Here is a 13,148-nt window from a genome sequence, read left to right as displayed (position 1 = left end):
AGAGGAAGAGGACTCGCACTTTACGGACCGCGTTCCCTGGGTGTGTTTGACACATGCGCAGTCTGACTTTTTTTTTTTCTTTCAAGGAGCTCTTTATTAACAACGATAGCGGGTGACAGTAAATCCACAAAACCTGATTTGTTTATTGAAATCGGACTGCCCCATGCCACAATGCTGTGACATTAACCCCTTATCACCGACGCTAGTTTTCAGCTCAATGACCAGACTCGATTTTTCAAATCTGACATGTCTCACGATAATTGGTTATAACTTCGGAACGCTTTAACATATCCCGGTGATTTTGAGAATGTTTTCTCGTGATACATTGTACTTCATGTTAGTTATAAAATTTAAGTGATAAGTTTAGCGATTCGTTCTGAAAAAAAGTGAAAATTTGGCAAAAGTTTGTAAAAATTCTTCATTTTCCTAGTTTGAAATGTTCTGCTTTCCAGACAGGAAATAAAACTACCCAAAAAGCTTGATAAATTACATTTACGGGATGTCTGCTTTATGTTGGGATGATATTTTATGCATCCTCTCACTTTCCTAGGATGTTATGAGGTGCAGAACTTTAGGTGCGATTTTTCTCATTTTCATGAAAATTGCCAAAACTCACATTTTGAGGGAAAACTCAGCTTTCAAGTGACTTTGAGAGGCCTAAGTAATAGTAAAACCCCAAAATTACCCCACTATAGAAACTTCACCCCTCAACGTATGTAAAACAACTTCTATTAAGTCCATTAACCCTTTAAGTGTTTCACATGGGTTAAAACAATATGGACCTGCGATTTAGAAACTATGGAATTTTTTTGGAACATACATTCATTTAGGCCAAAACTGACATTTTCAGAATAAATTAAATGATGAAACGCACTGCAACGCTTGATGCCCAATTCCTCCCGAGTGTACTGATACCCCATATGTGGTGGTAAACTGCTGTACAGGCGCACGGCCAAGTATAGAATGAATGGAGGCGCCATTCACAGCAGATTTGTATTGTCACATTGTACGACCTATAAATTTTTTTTTTTTTTGGTAATACAAACATATGAGGGCTTATTTTTTACGGGATGAGATACAATGTATAGATAATTCATTTAGGGGGTCTATAGCTTATTCATGAGATTTTATTAACTATTTAAAGGGGGACACAAACAAAATCATCAATTTTTATTTTGGATTTTTAGCATTTTTTTCCCCCCGTTCACCGTAATGTAAAAATAATATTTTATCTTTATTCTCTGGTTCACTACGATTGCGGTGATACCTCATTTATATAGTTTTTCTTATCTTTGCTCAATTTTCCTGAGCAAAACCAATATTGGAGAATATCGCATTGTTTTTACTATTGACAACTTTTTAGGGCCATAACTTCTGTATTTTTCTGTAGTCAGATCTGGTTGAGGGCTTATTTTTTGCGAAAAGAGTTGTTCTTTTCAGTCGTATCATATTAGGGAATGTAGCTTTTTTTTATCAGTTTTTAGAACATTTTTTGTGATAGTGTTTGATGAAAAATTGTATATTACGGGAAGTTTTTCGTAGTTATTTTTTTCATCGTTCACCGAGCGGGTTCAATATTGATTTAGATTTATTGTACAGATTAATACGGACGCTGTGATACCAAATATGTACATTTTTTTGTGTGTTTTTGTGATTTATGCTCAGTTACTTACAGCCGGGTCCTGCCAGGAAGGCAGAACCCGGCGAGAAGAGGAGCCGACAGCCCTGGGTCACTCGTCGGGACCCGGGGCAGCGGCAGGAGGGATCGGATCCCCCGGTAAGCACACCGGGGGGGTCCGATCCACGGGGGACACACTTGCACGCCGCGGTCATGCTTGACCGCGGCGTGTAAGGGGTTAAACACCCGGGATCGGAGTTTTTCCGATCCCGGGTGTTAGTGCCGGGTCTGGGCTGTGATATCACAGCCCGACACCGGCACTATAATAACCCGATGTCCTGAAATCTTCTTCTGATGCGGCGCCGTAGAAAGGCGTCGCATCAGAAGAAGTACCCTTAATGACCGCCGTAGATTCCCGATAGGGCGGTCATTAAGGGGTTAAAGGCTACACTACATGCAGATCCAAGGAATATTGGTGTGGCTTTTAACCCCTACCACAGACGCTTGTTTCCAGCTGAAAGAAAACTTGTCAGTAGAAATTGATCTAATAAACCACTACCAGCATGTTGCCAAGTAGCTGAACACCTAGAAAATCGTGCTTCTTTCATGACGAAGGGTGGTGGCATCATCAAGAAAATCAACTTTAAAGTGAGCTGTAAATTGGTTGTATAAAGTCAAGGAGGTGGGACTTTTTAACACTGAAGTCAAGCTATCTCTTCCTCAGAAAGCCCCCTTCACTGTAATTTGTAGGTCCTGCAACCTCACTAAACATATCTACTGAAGCCCCATGTATGATGTCATTCCTAGAGGAGGAGGCGCTCAGAGATCCCCACCTTGACTTCAGTTAAAGGGCATCTACCACCAGTATAAATGACTGTATGCATTCATAGGTGTTAATGGAGCCTGGAGCCCCTCAGGCTAATTTGCATATAGTCTTTTTGGTAGATGTCCTTAAAACTCTCCGCCTCCTTGACTTTACCCAACAAATTTACATCTCACTTAAAAGTTGACTTTCTGGATGATGCTACCACACTAGACTATGAAAGAAACAAAAACTAGAATGTATTCCACTGACAACATACTAGTAGTAGTCGACACCCGCCTCGATTGCGGGTGTTAACCCCTAACACGCCGCGGTCGCGCTGACCGCAGCGTGTCAGGGGCATTTAACTGGAATCGGGGACCACTCCACCCCCCCACCCCACGGCGTTTACCGGGGGGGTCCGTGGCTCCGATCACAGCCCCGGGACTGCCATTTCCCAGGGCTACGGGATCTCCTTCCGGGGAGCTGAGTCCTGCCTTCTGGCAGGACCCGGGTGTGACACACTAAGCACAGTGTGTCACATAATACACTGTAATACATCTGTATTACACTGTATTAGGTGAAGAATAGCTTGAACAAGCGATCAGTGGAATTGTAAAATATATAATCGTGGTGATCTATAGAATAAAAATATTATAGTATTTTTTAGTGTACCCCCAAAATATACAAAAAAAAAGAGACCCAAAATTGACAATTTTCTTTTCGTCCATACATTAAAGAGTTAATAAAATGTCATCAAAAAGCTACAGACCCACTAAAATAAAGTATTTGTAAAGTGCATCTCATGTCGCAAAAAATAAGCCCTTATATGTCCAAATTGCCAAAAAAATAAACATTGTATAGCCAATATAAAGTGACAATACATAATCTGCTCTGAATGGCGCAGCTTCCCTTCGATGTCCTGGCGTGTGCCCATACAGCAGGTTACCACCACATATGGGGTATTGTTGTACATGGGAGAGATTGGGTATCAAATTTTGTGGAGCGTTTTAGTATTTTATCCACTGAGAATTTGTACATTTTATGAAAAACACATTCATTTAGCCAAAAAAAATTTTATTTTGAAATTGCATTTTGTTTTAACCCCTGTAAACTAATTAAAGGGTTAACAAACTTTATAAAAGTTGTTTTACGTGAATGAGGGGTGTAGTTTCTATAATGGAGTAATTTATGGGGTTTTACTTGTATTTAGGCCTTTCAAAGTGACTTCAAACCTGAACAGATCCCTCAATAGCAGGATTTTGCTTTTTTTTATGAAACTGTGAAAAATTGCACCTGACGTTCAAAGCCCCTTAAAGGACACCTGTCATCAGATCTCTGTCACTAGTCCTGTCACTACTACCCGTTGGGGCAGTTCACAAGGATCCATCCCTGCCTTAATCTAGTCAATTCATACATTAATCATTGTAAAATCATCTTTTCTTTATTATGTAAATGAGTCTGGTCACATGGTCAGAGGCAGTGATGTCACCCCTGTTACCTCTCCCTCTCCTCCCCCTGCTCATGTAGTAAAGCATTGCTAGTGTCTGTGCTGCATCTGCTGACATGCTGCATCCTCCTAATACACACGTGTGAGAGACACAGACATCAGCTACACAACTACCTGACATGTTCTGCTATAACATGGCTGCCTGGAGCTGTTGTATCTCTCCTATGCACACACAGACTGCAGGCGGCGCCAGCACCAGGAAGCACATCATTATACAGGCTGTCAGGTATTTGGTGAGGGGCCAGAGGATGTAAACAAAAATGTGAAAACAGATGGAAGAAATGGATGGGGTCTTCTTATTGCAGAGTGCTATATTAAAGTGGCCAGAGTTATACAGTTTATTTTTCTTTTCTTCTTTCTCTTATTCGTTTCTCTCCGCTTCTTTCTAAGTCCCTTTGCAATGTCGGTGGGAGGGTGGGTTGTGTTTATGGGGTAAGATATGTTAAGACTAAGACATCTGTATTTTTTTGATGTGATGTTGTATATAAAATGTATAAGAATGTGATATTGATTATATTATTATCTTCATTGATAAATCTGGTGAAATAACCAGATGTATTAATGAAGATAATAATATAACAAAAAAAAACTGTCTAATATGAGGTAAGGTTCATAGTTACTGAATTTTATAGGTCCTGCTTTGCTTTTGCACTTTTGGAAAGGGATCACTAAAGTTTTTTTTTCTGTGCTGCAGCAATGGGGAAATAAAAAATAAAGCTGGAGAACCCTTTTTTTGTCAGAACCTTAATAAACTGGACAGATTATAATGTTATGATACATGCATGTGTCAGACCATTATAAATATACTTACATTTTTATATAATAATATTACACCTTTGTTAGGCATAGTTCATAACACTGCTAGTAGTGTCTATTCCATTATAGAAAAGATTAACCCCTACGTGCACATAGGCGTAATAGTACATCTTTGCGGGAAGATACTTCCCACATCAGGACATGATAATACGCCCAGCTTGTGGCACCAGCTCATGAATGGAGCCGGCACAAGAAGCAGTGGCTTTAAGCAGTTGACAACGCTCTCTGATCACTAGTGTTAACCCCTTACAGGCCACAATCAAGCATGAACGTGGCGTGTAAAAATGTTCCCCCTAAGGATAGGACCCTTCTTCCCGCTTACTGGGGAATCCTATAGGAGCAGCCCCAAGGTGCGTCGAGTGCCCCGGGGCTGCCCGAGCAGTCCTACAGTTAGATCCCATTCGGGTCGGACTGTAAACTGTCTGAGCATGCGTGAGCAGTTTACACTGCTCTACAATGCATTAGTATTGTAGAGCATTGTATTTGACTTGAACCAGAGATGAGAGCCTTGCAAGATCAAGCTTTTATAAAGTAAAGAAAGAAAAAAAAAAGTTTAAAATATTAAAACAAATAAATAAAATATAATCCCCTAAAATGTTACTTTCCAACACACTTAATAAAGTATTAACCCCCCCCACACACACACACACACACACACACACACACACATATTTGGTATTGACGCATCCATAACAATCTGTATAATTAAACAGAATTGATATTAGACCCGCACAGTGAATGCAGCAAAAAAATAAAAAAATAAAAATGTTACGAAAAAACATAATTTTTAATTCATATTGTAAAAAAAACTATTGCTTCTTAAAAGGGATTTAAAAAATGTTACATGCTCCAACATTATGCATTTGAAAAGATGGCGATGCTAAAATTGACAACATTTTCTCCAAATTACCTTTTATTCAGTAAAATTGGGAAAATATAAAAAAAAATCTATATAAATTAGGTATTTTCTTAATTGTGGTGACTCATAGAATAAAAATAATATACTATTTTTATGATGTGGTGAACGGCCAAAAAAAAACAAAAAAATCTTCCCGAAAATTGATGATTTTCATTTCCTCCACCAACAAAGACTTAATAGAATCCCATCAATTAGAAAAGTGCATCTCATGTGGCAAAAAATAAATGATAAATAATTATAATTAGCTGCCAGTGGGGCACTGTACCTTAATTACAGATGTTTTTTCTGATATGCATATTAGCTTTTCTGACTCATCTCTGGTATCTCTGACTTATCGCTCTCTCATACTGGCATTGACACACGCCCCCTTATTCTGACTGACAGCTCTGTGTCTCTTCAAATAACTGCTCTGCCTCCTTGTCCTTAGGGACCATCTAATAATATTCAACTACAGACATATAAAGCTCTATGTACAGATGGGAAATTTTGTGTCAATTTTTTTTTACACAGTGCCTAGTGTTGCATTCATGACATGTGACCAGTGACATCACCGCAGGTCCTTCAGCCTTCTAAGAATAGCAAACTGTACACCATGTATGTGATTACATGAAAACACAGCAGCCTCCATAAAGGATGGAGAGGAGTAGAAGTCCATGGAAGCTGTTGTAACTTCATGTGGTCAGATACATGCATGGGGTACAGTTTGCTATTATGAAGAAGCTAAAGAACCCGAGATGATGTCACTCTGGTCACATGACATGAACTGTGACCAGTGAGGAGACATAAGACTTGAGGAGGATTAAATGGGAGGGGCCAGCAGAGCAGCACAAGACCCTTTTGATGCCAGGTATTATAAGATAAAAGGTGATTTATGTGGATGTAAGTGTGTCACATGTGAATGTAAGGGTGTCAGTCAGCTAATGAGCTCTATAGGAACCTGTCACTGGCTGTATACTGGAGTGATCATAAAAGACCTAGCTCAATTAGGCCAATTAAGCTGAGGCTGGGGGGAGGTGAGAGATATGGGTGGCTTGATGAACAGGACAATATCTGGCCTGTGAATTTCCCTTATACCTGTAGGTTCATCACAGGTTCCCTTTAAGGTTAGCCCAATAACTGCAGCATAACATTAACACAGCTCGATCATGTTATAGATGATAGACCTTAATAACCCAAAATCAGGTGATTGTTGGGGTTTTAAGCATTGTTTTATCACCAATTTTGAATTAATGGAGAACTCATCCTACTCTAGTTCCATATAATATACATTAAAGCTAAATAAAGTTAAACCAAATCCGTTACCGGCAATGTCATTTTACCTGGTGTCAGGTACCAATATACTATGCTATGCTGATTTTGAAACGGCCTCTGTCAGCATTCTGAATCATTTCAGTTCTTTATAAAACTTGATTTCTGGCTCCCTGACAGAAGTGATTGGGGAGTCCCAGGGTGGAGTGGAACTGGGCAGCTGCAGAAGCAGCCTGGAGCCCACTCTCCTCCACACTTACACAGTTCCCTCCCCTCTTGGTGGTGAGGAGCATGAATAGACTGAGCTGCCCTGAACCCCTGGGACTCACCACCTGATGCTGGCAAGGAGCCAAGTATTGTGAAATAATGTTTTATTAAGTACTGAATGATTCAGAATGCCGACCAAGACATTTTTAAAATCAGCGGTGCATAGTCTTCTGAAGACCCGAGGCTACGTCGGCTTAACCCATGCATTACTGTAGTATGGCAGTATATGGTAGGATCTTACAGACAACCTAGGGTTGTCCCCCCCTTTCCCTAAAACTGATATAAATATAAATAAACAGTAAAAATCATAAACACATTAGGTCGCGTCCGAAAATGCCCGAAGTATCAAAATATGATAACGGTTTTTCACTGCGTTTAACCCTGTAATGGAAAATCGTGCCCCAAGTCGAAAATGGCACTTTTTTGCCATTTAAAAAAAAATAAAAAATTTTATAAAAAGTGATCAAAAGGATCGTCCAGTCCTAAAAATGATAACATTGTAAACGTCATCAAAATCCGCAAAAAATGACACCACCCACAGCTCCGTACACCAAAGTATAAAAAAGTTATTAGCGCCAGAAGGCAAAATCCCCCCAAAAAATTTTTATACAGGAGATTTTAATTTTTTTAAATGTATGAAAACATTATAAAACCTATACCAATTTGGTATCAACCCAAAGTAATTGTACCAACCCAAAGAATAAAGAAGACTTGTCATCAGGGGCGCACCGTAAAATCCAAGCCCGCAAGAATACAAAAATGCAGTTTTTTACCAATTTCACTGCATTTGGAATTTTTTTCCCGTTTCCCAGCACACGGCATGGAATATTAAATACCACCATTTTGAAGTGTAATTTGTTACCCAGAAAATAAGCCATCACACAGCTCTATACATGGTTAAATACCCATGCAAGCAGTTTGCACTAAAAAGAACATGCAGAAAACTCACGGCCCTTAGTAAATGTGCCCTAATGTGCTCACTGCATGGTGTCCATGCATAACACACCCCTATAGCGGCTGTGAGCTAGCTGCCATGTTTGCGGCTAGCTCACAGACACATCTTTCGGATGTCTTAATGAAGCCTAACATGTACATTTTCTGTTCTTGTCTCTTTACACCGTAGGTGTTCATAGGAATTTGTAAATTTGAAGAATCATCAGTGTCTTCTTTCAGTTACTAAGTATAGTTGCATTGCAAGTAATTGTGTTGCTATGGTAACTGGAATTCTTAATCTATTTTTGTTGACGAGTGAAACCAGTGTTCTTTAGTACTTGACACAAATTCTTAAGTACCAATTAGTTCACGGCTATTTTTAAACATGGAAATCAAATTAGGAGACCATAGAATAAGCAAAGTTCTGATCATGGTCACCTATAGAAACCTTTGGAAAGAAATGTCAGAAAGGAACGGACACTAAATTGTATGCTAAAGATGAAAATTACTGTTACAGGTAATTGAACTTTCTGTAACGTCCACAACAGTACTGACAGGAGGAGTTCCCTGCCTCCTAGGAACAGGAAACAATGTGAAAATCCCTAAATCCCATGTTTATACCTTAAGTATTAGGATGAATTTAAAAGATGTTTTTCAAAAAATAAAATATAAAAAAAGGGCAGGAAAAAATCTACCATTGTGGAGGTTACAGAAAACCGTGACTTTCATCTTTTCCCACCACCTCCACAACTGCACTGACAGGAGAAGTAACATAGGAGTAATCCGATTAAGACAGAATACTGTTGAGAGCACCTACATGTCAAAGCATAGGTCCAAATCTAGACCTAGATGTTTATGGAATTTTCCAGGGGGCAGCCTTGCATTTCTGCTCTAATAAAGCTCATGCTCCTTTTGCCTATGATATGGCGACTGCTCTTATGGAACTGTGACATGTTCCAGCGGTGACTTCCCTTCAAGAATGTAAGATATTCAGATTGCAGATTTTATCCACCTGGCTATTGTGGTCTTGCTCACACTAGCCCCCTTGTTCTTTCCTTGGAATTGTATTAGTAGGTGTTCAGATTTTTGGATTTTTTTTTGTGTTTTCCAGATAGTACCGTATGTCAGAACCCTTTGAATGGGATAGGTTTTCAGGATTCTGTGCTTGAAAACCACTCCGAGGACTGCTTTCTATAGCTGCCTTTCAGGATCTGTTAATTTGGAAAGCTGGGTGTGTCATTTTGAGTTTACCGGTAGTTTGTTTTCAGCTGTGGATTGAGTGATGGATGGCTGAGCCAGTCTGCTAGTGGGCGCGGCTTCTGCCCAGTTGTTCTGATCTCAAATTGCTGGTTAATTTTCAGTCTTCTAAAACTTGTTGTCCGTATCTCTAACCTTTTGCTATTGTTTTGCTACACTGTGTATCTGATCCTTACTACGGTATGTTATTTGACTATTCTCTTGTTATTCAAATCTTGCCCCTCTGTGTCTTGTCATATTTTCTGTGCACTCATTCACACTCATTCATTCTGTCGACCAGAAGTGCCTGACCACGAGGATTTTTAGAGGCTGGTTAGGTAGGTGACAGGAGTTGTAAGTGAGTTTAGGGCCTGTAGACCTCTCTCACTTCCATTTTTTACCTTGCTAGTTCTATGGAAATTGTCTGGTATTTTTTTTTTACAACTGGGTTTTTGCCAGTCTAGTATCCAGAAATGTGCTGAGTGCCAACACTTGGATTGGCAGTGTTTGTTCTTAAATCCTTATGCTGGTATACTGTGATTATCTGTAGATATCCCTGACTAAGAAACCTTAAAAAAGTGTTCTATATTCTGAGATAGACTTTAGAGGTGACCTTTTTATGTCACAAAATCACTGAACTGCGGGAAGTGTGGACATAATCAGTCTTTTATGATACCCGGTATAGTCATCATCTTCCCATTTTTATCCCATAAAAGTCTTTTTACTTTCATGGCGATCGCCGCCGTGACGTCACGGGGAACGGTGATCCGTTGCCATGACAGCTTCGGGTCTCACGAAGGCCGGAATCTGTCTCTTTTTAACCCATTCATTACAATGTGCTATCAGCGCATTGTAATGAATGAGGAGTAAAATCCCCATATACTGCCATATTGCAGTATGGCAGTATATGGTAGGATCGATCAGACAACCTAGGGTTAAAGTACCCTAGGGAGTCTGAAAAATAGTAAAAGTAAAAAAAAGTTTAAAAAAAAAATTATAATAAAAAAACCTAAAAATTCAAATCACCCCCCTTTCCCTAGAACTGATATTAATAAACAGTAAAAATCATAAACACATTAGTTATCACCGCGTCCGAAAATGTCCGATCTATCAAAATATAATAATGGTTTTTCACTGCGTTTAACCCCGTAACGGAAAATAGCGTCCAAATTAAAAAATGACATTTTTTTGCCATTTTGGAAAATATAAAAAAAATAATAAAAAGTGATCAAAAGGTCGTACAGTCCTAAAAATGATAGCAATGAAAACGCCATCAAAAGTCGCAAAAAATGACACTACCCACAGCTCCGTACACCAAAGTATGAAAAAGTTATTGCCGCCAGAAGATGGCAAAATCAAAAAAGAAATTTTTGTACAGGAGGTTTTAATTTTTTTAAATGTATGAAAACATTATAAAACCTATACAAATTTGGTATCCATGTAATCGTAGCAACCCAAAGAATAAAGTAGACATGTCATTTGAAGTGCACAGTGAAAGCTGTAAAATCCAAGCTCACAAGAAAACGTTGCAAATGTGTTTTTTCACCATTTTCACTGCATTTGGAATTTTTTTCCCGCTTCCCAGTACGCGCCATGGAATATTAAATACCGTCACTACGAAGTGCAATTTGTTACGCAGAAAATAAGCCATAACAGAGCTCTTTATGTGGAAAAATAAAAAGTTATAGATTTCTGAAGGTGGGAGTGAAAAATGGAAGTGAAAAAAATAAAAAAGGCCAAGTCATTAAGGGGTTAAGTATAATTTCTCTTCCAGTAAAAAAGTACATCTGCTTTTGGATATCCATCATGATGCTTAAAAAGCGTTTTTGTTGGCTAACAGGTTGGGGATAAGGCTCTGTTTACTTTCTACTCCAGAGATCAATATATTTATTTAATAGTAATGATGCCAAGTTCGCTGTTAGGGGGTAATCCTCTAGGTATGGACTTCTCTGTTTTGTAAGAACCCCGTCATGTTCGCCATCAGCATAGTAAAAGTTCTTGGGGCTGTGCATAATACAAAAGGCAGAGCTTTAAATTGAAAATGTTGAAGAGTACCATTCATATATGTTACTAGTCTGGAGAACTTCTGGTGGATTGGATCATGGAAATATGCGTCCTCTAGCTACACGGTGATCATGAAGTTGACTATTTTGCAGAAGTTGTGTTGCTTATTTGACCATTTTCATTTTTAATTGTTTTTTGTCCGTCAGATCTAATCCTACTTCTTCAAAAGGTAGTGATGCTTTCTTTGAGATGCCTGAAATTGGTGCATTGACTTTTGGGATTTTACTTCATAACTTTAATTCTTCCTCAGCTCTTGAAATTTTCTGTGATCTTTCCATTCCTTATGAATGTATGCTTAGCTTAATACTTCAGGACTTGCACAACTATCGTGGGCTGCCCGGAGAAATGGACTAATCATCAGATTAATAAAATTGAAAAAAGAAATGTTTCCAGTGCCCTCTTCTTAAGTTTTCATAAATGTTTATTAAAAAATACAATGAAATCATGGCAGGGGTACACCAGATGGGGAGGGGAGAAAAGAGTAGCATGTCTGTGACACAAGTCAAACTCCACTCCTTGGTGGAATTGGAAATGTTTCGCAGAGGTACAATTTGGGTCAGAGTCCAATGCAACATCAGAAATATATGCATGTAAAAGGGGTCTAACCGCCTAGATGTCGAGGCTTGACGTGTTCTTTCTTTGTAAGCCATGTGATTTCTGCTATTCACAAGCATAAATAACCTATTGTGTCCACGCAGGGTGAACAGACCAAAGCATAAATCACATAGAAAGGATAATGTGAGAAAATCTTTATTAATTAAACATACAAAAACAATGTTGATTGACAAAGCATAAAAATGTGCAGCCACCAGGTATTGATACACGGACAAGGGAATCAACCCTCAGGGCATTACAGAAACCAAAACACTAAATGTTACTTAGTAGGGGCTTAGACCACACTTACTTACAGTATAAAGTGTACCAACTGAAGCTAACAATGCTTCATTGTATAAAGTGCATCAGTGTGGACAGCCAAAATGAAACAAAAGATGCTTTCTTACCCATATTGTAGGTTGCATTGGTGTCTGTACCCTTGGTGACTCCAGCCCCGACGCGCGTTTCGGCTCAAATGAGCCTTCGTCTGGGGGTGGTGTCATCCGGGTCACAGGTGAATATATGAGTGTTTGATCGGCCTATCAGATTGTGTTGTTGCAACACGTGATCTCACAAGCATAGAATACAGGTCATTCTCTGTTTCTCAATAGTGTAGCTGACTATAGTATTTTAAAGGTGCAAGACATTGGTGAAGATAGACATTCTGAATCTAGAATAGTGACTAATGCTGGATGATAAATCTGGCAAATATTGAGACATTATAGTGAAACTCATATTTAATGGCTTAGATTACTACAAAAACATTGTTTTGATGTTTCTTTTAGTTTCAACAAAAGTTGTATTGTTTTAAATGTAATTAATGCCTTACAATAGGACAAGGCTAGAGGATAACCCTATGCAGGGGGATACAATGTAAAAGTATGTGTATATTATTGTATAATATGTATAATTATACATCCAGATAATATAAAAAAGTCAAAACAATAAAACATAGGGATGGGGAAGGGACACAGGGGAGAAGGTAATTACAGTTAAAGATTCACAAAACCTTCTCATAAAAAGAAATAAAGCGAATGCGTCTAAGAGGTATAAATCACAATCAAAGGCATATAAATCTCTGGGGACAAAAAAAAAGGAGAAGCTCGGGACACATGTTTGGAGAGCTCTGAAACCCCAATCC

The sequence above is a fragment of the Engystomops pustulosus genome, chromosome 1, assembly GCF_040894005.1.
Source record: "Engystomops pustulosus chromosome 1, aEngPut4.maternal, whole genome shotgun sequence".
NCBI classification, from domain to species: Eukaryota; Metazoa; Chordata; class Amphibia; order Anura; family Leptodactylidae; genus Engystomops; species Engystomops pustulosus.
This window is presented reverse-complemented; position numbering follows the sequence as displayed.